Source organism: Phocoena phocoena, chromosome 20 (genome assembly GCF_963924675.1).
Source record: "Phocoena phocoena chromosome 20, mPhoPho1.1, whole genome shotgun sequence".
Classification (NCBI taxonomy): Eukaryota; Metazoa; Chordata; class Mammalia; order Artiodactyla; family Phocoenidae; genus Phocoena; species Phocoena phocoena.
Window position 1 is genome coordinate 14695422 of NC_089238.1, and position 15240 is coordinate 14710661.

A 15240-nucleotide genomic window follows, 5' to 3' on the forward strand; every position below is an offset into this window, starting at 1 on the left:
CACCCTCCATTATCCCCCTTTGACTTTACTCCATCGCTGTGTTTGTCACCTCTTATTACAGGAAATAGTGTCTGGAGATCTTCTCATTACTTCTTCCAGTTACCTCCAGCATAATGTGTATTACTTCACCACATTTGTGAAACAGTCTGGTAACCTCCATACTCCCCATTTATTACCACTTTCACCAAATAGTAACTGATGACTGCTTATTACAATCCTCAGAGTAGGAAACCATGATATACCCCACCTAATCCAACTTTTAACATTATCTCCTGATTCTTTCATTACACCTCTATCAGGATGGCTTGTGTTTCCCTCCATGTGTTGTCCATCACAATGATGGTGACCAGTTATCTTCCATTACTCCACCTAACAGTGTTTGTAACCATCCCCAACACAGTATGTGGTGATGCCCCCATACTCTCTGAACACTGGTGTGTGCCATTAACCTGCTTCCCTCTCCCCAGATGAGGGCAATGACTGATAAGGCACCATAAACTTCACATTAGCCATCTCTGTAGGACCCCCGTTAACAACTGGCACAAAGTCTGTTGGTGCTCATTACCCACTAATACAGTATCTGTGACTCTTCCATTAAATCCTGGTAATATCTGCTATTTCCCTATTGGCCCTCAGTAACACAGTGTCTACTGATTCCCCGTTGCCCACATTGCTTCATGAAGCCACTTAGTGTGGCTACTGCAAGTCCCCCAGTATTGCTTCTCCAAGTCCCCACTGTTTGCCTGGACAGGAACCCTGGGGAATGGAGAAGGGATGAGGATCAGGTCCTAGCCTCATAGACACCCTCCAGGGAATTGTTCTGGAGTAGGCTGGGGAGGATCTGGGAGACCCAGGAGATCACAAACAGTTTCCCATTTACTACATGAGGAATGAAACAAGCAGAATAGTGAAAGCTGTCAATGTGGATTAATATCCAGGTGCCAACCCTGATGTCCAGTAACCTCCCCCGAGCCTCAGTTGCCTCACCTGTAAAATAGAGTTATGGAGGATGAAGTGACTTAATATGGGTCACTTGAGGGGAGTAGGGCTAGTGGAGACCAATGAGAGGGTCCCTGTTGTTAATGATATTACTAGTTATAAGTTGACACAAGATCAACCTCTGTATGGCTGTACCAAAACCTCACACAGGGAAATGTATATTATTTTATTGTAAATTACTTTCAATTATTTCTCCTTTATATTTACTGTAACATAATATTATAGTACTGAGATATTTTTAAAGTCAGCTTTACTGAGGTATAATTTACACACAGTAATAGTCACCCTTAAAAGTGTACAGTTCTGACAAATGTGTACAATCATGTAATCAACATCACAACCAAGAGAACAGTTCCTTTATTCCCCTAAATTCCCTCCTATCCCTTTTTAATCAATCTCTCTATCCACTCCCAACCCCTCGAAATCATTGATCCGTTTCCTGTTTCTATAGTTTTTTCTTTTTCACATGTCATATAAATGTGTGTGTATCCATATATATGTAAAAATGTGTCTCCTTTGGAGTCTGACTTCTTTCATTTAGTGTATTTGAGATTCATCCATATGGTTGTATGAGATACAAATGGAAATATGCTGATGAAAAGACATTCAACATCATTAGTCATCAGGAAAATGCAAATTAAAACCATAATGACATACCACCACACACTTATCAGAATGGCAATAAATAACAGTACAAAAGTTGGCAAGGATGTAAAGCAATAGACACTTGCATGCATTGCTGATGGGAATGATATACAATGGTATCTCCACTCTGGGCAAAAGTTTCACAAGTTCTTATAAAGTTAACTATATACTTATCCTATGACCCAGCTATCCCACTCCCAGGTATTTATCCTAGAGAAATGAGAAATTATATACTCGAATGTTCACAGAAACCGCATTCATAATCACCAAAAGATTAGAAACAACCCAAATGTCCATCAGTGGGTGAATAAACACAATGTAGTACATCTGTACAATGGAATACTACTCAGCCATAAAAAGGCTGATTTATGACACCAGAGAAAGGAATGATTCACTGACACAAGTTACAACGTGGATGAATCTCAAAAGTATTATGTTTTACTGTGTGATAATTTAAATTATGTTTGATAAAAGACTTCTTATTAGAAATTAGATTATAAATATCTATACATAATTAGATTTGTACATTAGTTATAATTTTATACTCCATATTATTATATACTATAATAATGTATATTTGTAATATAGTACACTGTAATACCATTTATTGTATATTTCTTATTACAATAAAAATGTTTATTTTATATGAATGTAATATGTACTGTATGATTATATATTGGAGTATGTAATTTTTTTCTATTTTGTATATCAATTTTTCACATAAAGTTTCAGTTATTTGTATTTTTACATGTTTACATTTAATGTTTATAGTGTAAAGTTATAACTATAATAAAAGAGGCCATAGGGTCTGAAGAACCTGCAGTTGTAGCTGGTCAACGTTTTTACTATCTGTCAACACGCCCATTCTGGCTGTTCTTAACATGGCTGACGCTTGTTTCTCTTTGGGCCTTTGCCTGGCTGTGTTCTCTGAGAGTACTCTGCTTCCCCAGTGTTCATGCAGTTTGCTGTCCTCTTCTGTTTGGAGAGTTCACACATACACACACCATTGTATATGAAGTAACACACTTCTTGGAGTCACTTCCTATTTTGTACTATATTTGTGCTGCAAGTACCACCGTCTGACCTAATATTAAATGTTTCTTTTTTTGATTTATCATTCCTTCCTCCCCACTGGACCATCACCCTCATGATGTCAGGACTTTGTCTTTCTCCTGCTGTGTCCAAGGCAGCCAGCATGGTTCCAGCACAAAGTAGAAACTCAGTACAAATTTGTTAAATGGATGAATGAATGATAGCAATAGCAGTGAGGTTGACCAAGTGCTCCACATGGTGAGCTAAATTTGTGGGGAGGAAGGAGGGGGTAGGAGGGTGGGTTGGTTATAGGTCCTCTAATTTGAGATTTAATTCCCCTCCTCATGCCCCGGCACAACCACGCCCTTTCTCCCCTGGCCATCCCATCCTTCCCCTCCCCAGCGTATCTGACCTGCATCCTCCCCCAGCATCCACAAGTTAGCACTGTGTCTCCTTACTAAGCCTCCTCCAGGTTGTGGTGGGTAGGCTATGTAGAGCAGGGAGGACAATAGTGGGGGACACGCAGGCAGGGGGCCATCCTGGCAGCATCCACCCCAGCACTTTCAATCTCATAACCCATCATTCAGTCCAGTCTGCCCTGCCTGCTCTATCAGAAGAGCCACCAGTGGATATGAAACCCAGGGGACAAGGGGAAGGTGGCAGGGTGGAGGATTCCAGGCCTAGTGTGGCAGGCGTGGACCCTGTGGCTAAGGTCTGGTTAAAGCCAATGTTGTCATGGGCACTTGCCCTAATGTCAGGGTGAGCTGAGACCTGCATCCTCAGCATTCAATAGGGCTACTTGAGCTGGAGTGACTGTTATCTATATTATATCCTACCCCACCTGAGCTCACCCCACTTTCCATACCATATGCTGTACCATACCATACCACTTATTAACTATTTTACTTAATTCTACAATTATATTCTTATTGAAGTATAATTAATAGTTATAATTTATAACTAATATCAGAATCCTTGTCATTATTTATTGTATGCCTCAAATTACTAAGATACCATGAATAACATCAACTCTGATACTAAGAAATCCCATGTCCCTTCTGCTTTCTGCTACCTTCTGGTTGTTGTCTGCATTATATTAATACAACAATAGCCCCACCCCTAGGGGCAATGTTTTTTCTCCTTTGTGAAATAGGCACAATTAGTTTACTCCTTTATTGATATTATTGTGCTATTTTAATATTATAATATTGGACATTGCTACTAAAACAAAAACTGGTGTTCTCTGTTCCCATCTAAGAAACAGGACAATGTAAGCCCAACATTAATACAATCATTTGAATTATATTAAGGTTATGATTATTATTAATGCCAATTCTGAGAACCCATGGTGGGTTCCATTGCACTCTGGAAAGTGGCACATTTATAATGCATTGCTGAGTAGGTTAGCTAACTATTTATTGCTATGTAACAAAGTACCCAAAACTTAATGGATTAAAACAACAGTAAACATTTATTCTCTTACAGTTTCTGAGAGCCAGGAATCTGGGAACAGCTTAGCTTTTGGTGGTTCTGGCTCAGGAACTGTCCTGAGGTTGTAGTCAAGATGTTGGCCAGATGTTGCAGTAATCTGAAGGCTTACTGGGGTTTGTGGGCTCTGATTCCAAACTAGCTTACATGACTATTGGCAGAAGGCTTTAATACCTCACCACATGGACCCCACAAGTCTTCTTGAATGTATTCACAATATGGTGGTTGGATTGGTTACACTGGTTACACAATATGGTGGTTGGATTGGTTACACTGGTTGGATTGGTTACACTTATTCATTGTAGAAGAGGACTACACAGAAGTTTGAATACCAGGAGGCAAGATTCATTAAGGGAAATCTTGCAGGCTGGCTACCATGCTGGCAGTGTGATTATTTGCATTTATGTTAATACTATCATAATAATTGATACCACTATTAAGAATGATGACAGTCTTGTAAACCAAAGGGAGATGGTCCACACTACAAGGTCTCTGTGAGGTTTAAATGACATGGAACTCAGTACACAGTGCTAATGATGATGATGGCAGCAAATTTTACTATTTGAGTGCACTTGTCCCTGTTCCAGGCAATTTAAATCTATAAGCTCAATCCAGTCCACACAACAGTGCTTAAGATAGGCTCAATTATTATCCCTATTTCACAGATGAGGTATCTGACTCCTTAAGAGTTGAGGAGCTTGCTCAAGGTCACAAAGCTAGTAAATAGCACAGGGGGAATTCAAACCCAGGCCAGCTGGCTACAAGGTCCATTGTATTAACCCCCATGCAATGTGACTCTGAAAGGTCAGTGTTAGTATGGTCACTCATAGTGTTGTATACAATTAGACTCTAGTTATAATGGAGTAGTTATAGTGTGGTTGTAATACTTCTATCTGAAAAGCCTGGTTATTCCTCTACCCCTGTCCCTCACTCGCCCTATAGAAACAGTAAATTACTAACATCATTATTATAACTATGCCTATTATAAGAATGATTAACATTTCAATCTTTGTATGATTTGGCTTCATTTTAAAATTTATTTTTACCTGGGAGTCTTTTCCTACCTGAGCTTTATATCAGCATTTAGTGGTGCATGAAGCCAATAAAGAGTAGCTCCATGGAGTCCTATCTAATCCAAGTCTCCCCTGTCTTAGCTTGGGCTGCCTAGATGAATACCATAGACTGGGTGGCTTACACAACAGAAATTAATTTTCTTACAGTCTGGGGCCTGGCAAGTTCAAGATCCTCCTAAGTGGCCATCTTGAACCCTACTACTCTAGTTATCTTTTCCTGTGATGTCTTTGTCTGACTTTGGTATCAGGGTAATGCTGGCCACATAAAATGAGTTTGGAAGTTTACCCTCCTCTTCAAATTTTGGAATAATTTGAGAATTATTGGCATTAATTCTTCTGTAAATGTTTGATAGAATTCACCAGTGGAGCCATCTGTTACTTGGGATTTTCCTTCTTGGGAGGATTCAGATTATTAATTCAAACGCCTTAGTACTTATAACTCCATTCAAACTTTCTATTTCTTGATTCTGTCTTGGTAGGTTGTTTTAGGAACCTAAAAATTTTAGGAATTTTTAGGAATTCATTCATTTCTTGTAGTTTATCCAGTTTGTTGGTATATAATTGTTTATAGTAATCTCTTATGATCCCTTTTATTTCTATGGTATCAGTTATGTCTCCTCTTTCCAATTTTATTTAGTTTCATTATTAGTCTGCCAAAAGGTTTGTCAACTTTATCTTTTGAAAAAGCCAACTTTTAATTTCTTTGATTTTTCTATTTCTAGCAAAAAATATCTCTGCTCTAATCTTTATTATATCCATCCTTCTTCTTGCTTTGGGTTTTGTTCTTCATTGTCTAGTTCCTTGAAGTGTAAATCTAGTTTGGGTTTTGTGGGGGGTTTTTTTGAGATATTTCCTCTTTTTTAGGCATTTATTGCTATAAACCTCCCTCTTAGTACTGCTTCCAGTATTTAGTATTTTTGTTTTGTGTTTGTCTTGAGATCGCTTCTAATTTCCATTTTGATTTCTTCTTTGAATCTCTGGTTTTTCAAGTGTGTTTTAAAATTTCTACATAATGAATTTTCCATTTTCCTTCTGTTATTGATTTCTTTTAATCTATTGTCAGAAAGAAAAAACTTACCAAACCATAGTGCAAACATCATGTACAGGAAAGTAACTGAGACAACCTTCTTAACTAAACTAGAGACCTTATGGCAAATTCACCATTTTTTCACTAATGTCCTGTTCTCTGCTCCTGGATTGGATACAAGTAGTAATATCTCCTCAGCTGCCTCCAGCCTCTAAAATTTCCTCAGTATTTCATTGTCCTTCATGACCTCAAATTGTGTTGATTTGGTGTTAAGAAGAAAAGCTTCCTAATGAAAGAATGCCAAAATTCTATGGTGTCAGTTACATCAGTTTTCCTTATCAACATATATTTCTGAATGACTAGCCAGGTGTCTCGGTTGATATTCTTACCTCATATAAAGGAACTCGGCTTCCATACCAAATCAAAGGTCTATATATAAATCATGAGATGTATATACTAGACTGTCCTTCACCTTCTACTTCATCATTCTTTCTTTTTATCTGGCTGCATCAGGTCTTAGTTGCGGCACACGGGATCTTCATTGAGGCATGCGGGATCTTTCATTGAAGTGCACAGGCTTCTCTCTAGTTGTGGCGTGCAGGTTTTCTCTCTCTAGTTGTGGCGCACAGGCTCCAGGGTGCATGGGCTCTGTAGTTGTGGCGCGTGGGCTTAGTTGCCCCGCAGCATGTGGGATCTTAGTTCCTTGATCAGGGATCGACCCCATGTCCCCTGCATTGTAAGGTGGATTCTTTACCACTGGACCACCAGGGAAGTCCCCTGAGTATTTCATTTGCAATTTCCTTTCCATTCCTCAGTGGTAGAATTACAATTCCACTTTACCTGTGTGTTCTTGTTCATGAACACTTAATCTTCTGGCTTCAGCTGATCTCACTGAGAAGTTAAAATTTCAGAGATCCTTGAGATGAGGTTTGCTCCTTTGAAATCACTCTTTTATTGCTTTTTCTCCTCACACAATCCCCTCCCCAAGCCTCTCACGTCTTGGGTTGGCCTTCAGAGCATTTCCTCTGTGGTCCTGGTTATGGTTTTCATTCATGACAATTGTTGGGGTCTTAGGGGGATTCAAAGCATGGCTTGGGGTCATGGTTGGTCCAAGGATCCTCAAAGCTGTGTCTGAAGCACACTTCTTCCTCTCCATTGTCCATTCCTTCTAGGATCCCAGTTGGGATGTCAGACTTACATTTCTGTACCTCCTGCATGTATTGCTCTTCACTGTGTTCCCATTGCCCCGGTCCAAGGAAGAAGGTGCTAGAAAACTGGTGTGCCTGACCGGCAGGAAGTAATGCCCTCCATGGCCAGATCCCCCACAATCATGCCCAGGTGGTGGTAGTGGTGGGGGGTGGGGTGGGTTGGGGACAGGCGAGGAGGGGGAACTTTGAACATTCTCTTGGAAGGCATTGAGAGAGGCAGGGAACCGTCCCCTGGGGTATGGCGCCAAGTCAGGGGCCTCCTCGGCCCACAACTAGGGGAGGTACTGGTATCAGGGAAAACGGATTTTCGGTGGATACCATCACTTTCAGTGGGGACTCAGGGAACTTAATTGCCCCCATCTCACCATATTCCAGCCCTCCCCATTCCACTATCTGACAGCATTCCCACCCACCCCGACCCGAAAGTGCATCCACAGAGGTGCCTGGTGTGTCCTTGTCTAGCCACTGAGGCCAGCCGCCACCACGGTGGCTGTGGTGCTGGTGGTGGTGGCAGCAGCGATTCAGATATGTGAGATCTCGGTAACCTGAGTAGAGGAAGGTGAGCACACCCTCCCTAACTACCCGCCATCTGCCGCCCCTCCCCCGCACCACTCCACCCAGCCTCCCAGAGTTGCACCCGACCCTTGAACTGCGCATGTGCGAGCAAGGAGTGCTGTGAGCATCGCAATGACCACCAAGGTTACTAAGCTAGAGTCCTCCAGGCTGTGTGGGAGAAGGATTGCCCTCTGGCAGAGGCCAGGTGCGGGCGCAGGCTGTGAAAGTTTCTCCAGTGGGTGCCAGTGGCCTATGTCCTCCAGTGGGTCCAGTGAATGAATGGAGGGAAGGACAGATATATGGATGGAGGTATAGAAGGATGGATGGATATTTAGGACTCTTGAGAGTGGAAGAAGGCAAAGCCAGGTTGACCAAGGGGATCAGAGGCCTAGCAATGGTAGCGTTTCCTCATGATGGTGTTGAGGGTGCACCTGGGACTGTCTTAGAGAGGTACCGCTCTCACAGTCAATGGATTTGGGGTTGACACTACCATCACATTAGTGGGGAATCAGGGATCTTCGTTTCCCCCACCTCACCAGATTTCATCACCCCCTCCCCCATTAGACTCCATTCCCACCCACCCCAATCTGGATTTGGCCATACCCTATTTCCATTTCTTTGGTTTGTTCCATTTTGTCTTTAACCTCATCAAAGAGACTCCATTCCCTGTCCAGACTGAGCATTTCCCTTCTGTGTCTTACCTATGATGAATGTATGTTCTTACCTCCCTGCTCCTATCAATGAACTGTCTTTCATCATGATCCACATCAAATGAAAGGCACTGCTTTTCCCTTTGGTGTGTGATGAATTTTAGCAGATGTACCGGGGGGTGGTGTGCTGCCACCACCAGAACTTTGAACATGGGAGGGGATAGAGCCCAGAAAGCCTTTGAAAGAGCTGATGGTGAAAATCACTGGGGCCTGGAAGAAACTGCTTATTCCTCACTGTGGTTCCTTCAGGAACCATTAGCTACCTTTTCTTATGATCACCATTGTGGAGGTGACGATGGCCTGACACAGAATTTCAGTCAGTGACCCAAGTACCCACCAGTGTACATGTCTGAGCCAGGATTCAGAAACAGCTGTCTTCAAAGTCTGGAGTCCTGGCACATCACCACCAAGCTCTTCTGTCCATCTTAAGACACACCTAAGACTAAGATGCCTTGCCCTGAAATAAACACAGCAGGTCAACCTCCAAACACACTTAGTTCTTACTACAGTGTTGGACTCATATCTTCCCTCCAGATACCCCTGCCTGTCTCCCTTAACACTGGGCCCCCAGACACAGCCAGTTACCATGTGTGCCCACCTCTCCAAATGATGCCCAGGTCACTTCCTGACAGAAATAAGTGGCTGCAACAAGGCCCTGTTTGCCAACTCTGCTCTGGGGAGGAGGACCAAGGGTATCTCCCTGCTGGCTGGTTCAAGCCAGGCCACCCTTCTTCCTTGGCAAAACACAGCCTCACATCACAGCTTGGAGTTTTCCCTCCAGGAGGAGGAATATCCTTGCCAGGACAGACGCCAAGAAAGGCTTGCCCAGGGACTTCTCTGGTGGTCCAGTGGTTAAGAGTCTGGGCTCCCAATTCAGGGGGCACGGGTTCAATCCCCAGTCAGGGAACTAAGATCCCGCATGCTGCATGGCACAGACAAAAAAAAAATTGAGAATAGTATAATAAGCTTGCCCATGTACCTATTTCTCAGCTTTAGCAATTATCAATCTTGTTTCATCTATTCCCCCACCAACATTTTTAAGATAAAGTCTTCCATGTATCTATCTAATATGTAAAAACTTAAAAATACGTAACTAAGAAACCTTAATACACCTAATAAAATGACTTTTAAAATGTTGTATAATCCCTTCCTTTCCTCCCACTTGACACTATTCCCACTCACCATGATCCAGATTTAGGTCCACAGAGGTACCTGGCGTGACTGCGTCTGGCCACCATGTCTAGTCACTGCTGCGGCAGACATCTGGGTAACCTGAGGAGAGGAAGACTGGTGCACCCTCCCTACCTCCCACTATCTCCCTTACATCCTCTCTCCCCTCCCCAGCTTGTCAGAATTGAAGCCCACCCTCCAACAGCCCATATGTGGGATGTAAGCCAGATTGCAGCTGGCTTCACAATGATAAGCACTATTGTTGCTATGCACCCAGTCCCCTATGCTCTGGGTGTGTGCTAGGTGCAGACAAAGGCTGTGACCTGTGTCTTCCAATGGTCCAGCGGATAGATGGAAGGATAAATGATGGATAAATGGAAAGATAGATGAATCGATGGATGTCCTGGGATGTCAGTAACCTGAGGAGAAGGCGAGCACACCTTCCCTTCTTCCCACCATATCTTCCTTCTGTCCTCTCTCTCCTCCCTACTGACAACCCACCTTGCCACAGTTGAACCGCCCTCCAACTGCGCAAAATGGACCAAGCGCCGCTGGCTTCACAATGACATTGCCACTGCAATGCGAAGCTCCGAAAAGCTCCGATGGAGCGAGAGCGCCGTTTGACGGTTGGCAGCGTTAGTGTTCCGTGCTCTTTTTTTTTTTTCCCGTGCTCTTTTAAAGGGCCCGTGGCCTGCGTCTGCCAGTTGTCCAGTGCATAGATGGAGGGATAAATGGATGGATCGATGAATAGAAAGATGGATCGTTGGGCTCCCGAGAGTGGAGGAAAGCCCTGCTTTCCAAGGCTTTCCAGGTTTACCAAGTAGGATTAAAAGGGGTGGAAGAGGTTGGGGCTGGAGAGGAAGAATGGCAGGGATGAGGGGCTTTCAACAGATGCCTGGAAGGCACTGCGAGAGGCAGGGACCCTTGCCCCGTGTGGCGCCAAGACGTGGGCCTTTTCTGTCCATGTCTAGGAGAGATGCAGCTCTTGAGGGTCAATTAATTTTCGGGCGACAAGGACCAACACTTCAAGCGGGGACTAGGGATCCTCATCGCTTTCTGCCGCAACAGATTTCATTCGCCCCACCCCCACGCCCCGTTCCTTCCATTTGACACCATAACCGCGCACTCCAGTCCGGATCTGGGTCCACAGAGCGTCTTAACACCAAGTCCAGCCACCACCCTACCTCCCACCGCCTCCCCTCTGTCCTCTCCCTGCTACCCTCTGCAAATGAGTTGTTGAAACTCAAGGGTCTTCATCTCTGTCTGCCGATGAGATTGCATCTCCCCTTCTTTTTTCATTTGACTCCATTACTACCCACTTAGATTCAGATTTGGGTCCACAGAGCCTCTCATCACAAGGTCCAGGCGCCACCGTGGCATCGGCGTCGTGGAAGATGACGGCACAGACTCAGAGATCTGAGATGTCGGTAACCTAAGGAGAGGAAGGCTGGCACACCCTCCCTACTTCCCACCACGTACCCTCTGTCCTCTCACCCTTACCCTCTGACAAACCAGCTTGCAAGTGGTGAAGCCCGTTCTCCCACTGCGCATGCGCGGGACATGAGCGTGGCTGGCTTCACAATGACAAGCAGTTGCTATTGAACTGGTCCACTAGGCTCTGGGGGAGCGTGAGCGCCTTTTGGCTGTTGGCAGGTGCAGGGGAAGGTTGTGTCCGTGCTCTGTTAAGAGCCTGTGGCTTATGTCTTCTAGTGGTCCAGCAGATAGATGGAAGGATAAATGGATGGATGGATAAATGGAAAGATGGATGGATGAATAGATGGATGGATTGTTGAGGCTCCCGGCCAGGCCAGGCTTACCAAGCAGGATGAAAGGGGATAGGGGAGAGATGCTGAGGGGTGGGGGAGGAAGAACGGCTGGGAGGAGGGGCTTTCAACAGATTCCTGGAAGGTACTGGGAAAGGCAGGGACTCCTGCCCCGTGTGGCACAAGGGCATAGGCCTCCTTTGCGTATGTCTAGGGGAGGTACCGCTCTCAGGGTCAATAGATTTTTGGGCAACAGGGGCCATCACTTCGAGCGGGGACATGGGGACCTTTTTTTGCCGTGCTCAGTACTAGATTTCATGACAACTCCCCACACACACACACTTCCGCCCATCTTACAGCATTCCCTGGATTTGGGTCTACACAGCATCTCGCCACCAGGTGCAGCTGCCATTGTGGCGGTGGCGGTGCCAGCGCAAGCAGCGTCAAAAAGGCGACATAGATACAGAGATCTGGGATGTCGGTAATGTGGGAAGAGGAAGGCTGGCATACATTCCCTACCTCCCACCAACTCCCCTCATTTCTCCTGTCTCCTCTCGCCTCAGACTACCCAGATTGCTAGAGTTGAAGACCGCCTTCCAACCGCTGGTGCCGGGGACAGAAACACAACAAGGCCAGTTGCTATGCGACGGGTTGGCTAGGCTCTGGGAGAGCGCCGCCGTGGCTTCGTGGAACAGACTCAGAGATCTCGGCAATTGGCAGGCCTAGGCGAAGGCTGTGTCTGGTGCTCTATGAAGGGCCTGTGGCCTATGTCTTCCAGTGGTCCAGGGCACGGATGGATGGATAAATGGAAAGGTGGATGGATCGACGGATGGATGAATAGATGGATGGATTTTTGGGCCTCCTGAGAGTGGAGGAAAGCCAGGTCTGGCTTATCAAGCAGGATTAAGAGTGGGGGAATGAAGTTAGGGGGCTGGGGAGGAAGAATGGCGGGGAGAAGGGGCTTTCAACAGATTCCTAGAAGGCACTGGGAGAGGCAGAGTCCCGCGCCCCATTTGGTGCTAGGGCATGGGCATCCTCTGCCCACGTCTAGTGGAGGGAACCACTCTCGAGGCCAACGGATTTTCAGGCTACACGACCATAATTTTGAGCAGAGACTTGGGAATCTTTATCGCCGCCCGCCACACCAGATTTCATCCTCCCTCTCCCCAACTCCAATTGAGTCCATTATCATTCATCTAGATCCAGAATTAGGTAGACTTTGCGTCTCGCCACCAGGTCCAGCAGCTACCGCGGTGGCGGCGGCGTCAAAGATGGCAGCGCATACTCAGAGATCCGGGATATTGGTAACCCAAGGAGAGAGAGGCTGGCACACCCTCCCTACCTCCTATCATCTCCTGTATGTCCTCTCCCTCTTACTCTCTGACAACCCGGCTTGCCAGGGTTGAAGCCCGCCCTCCCACTGCGCATGCGCGGGACACGATGACAGCTAGCTTCGGAAGGACAGGCACAGTTGTCATTGGAAGGGTAAGCTAGGCTGTCGGGAAGCCGGCGCGCCGTTAGCCTGTTGACAGGGCCAGGTGAAGGCTGTGGCCTGTGCTTTCTCAAGGGCCTGTGGCCTGTGTCTTCTAGTGGTCCAGCGGATAGATGGAAGGATATGGATGGATAGAAAAATGGATGGATGAATGGATAGTTGGATGGATGAATAGATTTTATGGATTGTTGGGGCCCCGGAGAGCGGAGGAAAGCCCGGCCAGGCTAGGCTTACCAAACAGGATTAAAGGGGATGGGAGAGAGAGGTTGGGGGAGGGGCTGGGGAGGAAGAATGGCGGGGAGAAGGGGCTTTTAACAGATTCCTAGAAGGCACTGCGAAAGGCAGGACATGGGCTTCCTCTGCCCATGGGGACGTGCTGCCTTTGAGGTCGATGGATTTTCGCCTTACAAGACCATCACTTTTGCACTAATGTCTTTTTAAATTTCTGATCCAGGATCCACTTTGCATTCAGCTGTTATTTCTCCTTAGCCTTTTGCCATCTTCCACATTTCCTCAGTCTCTCCTTATCTTTCATGACCTTTATGCATGTTTATTTTGTGTAAGTTGTAGAAAAATTAAAATGAAATTATAATAGAATTCTTTATTGTCATTTAAATCATTTTTTCTCACCAACATATATTTGTTTCTTCTGGGACATGCTATTGTCATATACGTCTCTGTTGACATGCTATCTTTGTACAGAATTAATTTTTGTTTCGATGCAAAATCCCATTTCAGCTTGCTTCACATATCAATACAATGGGATGAAGCCATGAATTCATGGTTCTTCTTGGCCTTTTTATTCCTGTTGTCCAGTGATTTCATTTTCAATACGACCATTTTTCATTCTTAGATATATCCAATTGTGTTTAACTTTTTGCTTTTTCTTATTAGCACTTTATCTCATGGCTTCTACTATTTTTCATTAAGCCCATCTTAGGGAATTCCCTGGCAGTCCAGTGGTTAAGACTCGGTGCTTTCACTGACGGGTTCAATACCTGGTAGGGGAACTAAGACGTGGCAACGCAAAAAAAAAAGTCCAATGCAATGGACTTGGTGCAATGTTTGCTCCTTTGAAGTCCATTCTTATTTTTCTGGAAGCTTCTAAGATCTTGTTTTTTGCCTTTAGCAAATTTCCTTTTTACGATCCTAATTAGGATTTTTTGTTGTTGCTAGTCCTCTTGGGGTTCTAAGTGCATCTTAAAATTGTGCCTTGTTGTCATCTGTCAATTTTGGAATCTCCAAAAGTCTGAACTTTCTCTGTCTTTTTACCTTCTAGTATCCCAATTTCACAAATGTGAGACTTTTACAAGGTACTGTATACCTTGTGCTTGTATTAGGTCTTAATTCTCTATCATTTTCTCCTCATACTCTATTCTGGAATTCATGTCATCTCTTCCACTTGGCTAACATTTTCCTCCCCCATGTCTAATCTCTGTTCAACCTATCTGTTGAGTCCTTTCTTTCAGTTATTTGAATGCCACGAAAATCCCCATTTGGATAATTTTCCTTCTATAACAGCTTTCTTTGCCAAAACTCAAATTGTCTATATCTTTTTATATATTAGGTATAGTTACTTTTGTATCCAGGCTGTATGCTTTAAATTAGCTTTATTGTGGTATGACTTGCATAAAATAAAAATAAATAAATACACTCATTTTAAGTATGAAGTGTGATGATTTTGGACAAACATAACTGGAAGTGGGTTATGGCCATAATAAAAACCTAAAATGTGGGAGTGGGCAGGCTTTAAGGATCTTTCTTTTTCATTTTGTTAACATACTTAATAACTATGTCAATTTAATTATTATAACCATTTTAAAGATGCTGAAACTATGGCACAGAAAATTTAAGAAGATTCCCATGTGCTCAAATAGTTTGTTTTTTTAAAAAAATATTTATTTAGGGCTTCCCTGGTGGCGCAGTTGTTGAGAGTCCGCCTGCCGATGCAGGGGACACAGGTTCGTGTCCCGGTCCGGGAAGATCCCACATGCTGTGGAGCGGCTGGGCCCGTGAGCCATGGCCGCTGAGCCTGTGCTCCGCAACAGGAGAGGCCACAACAGTGAGAGGCCCGCGTA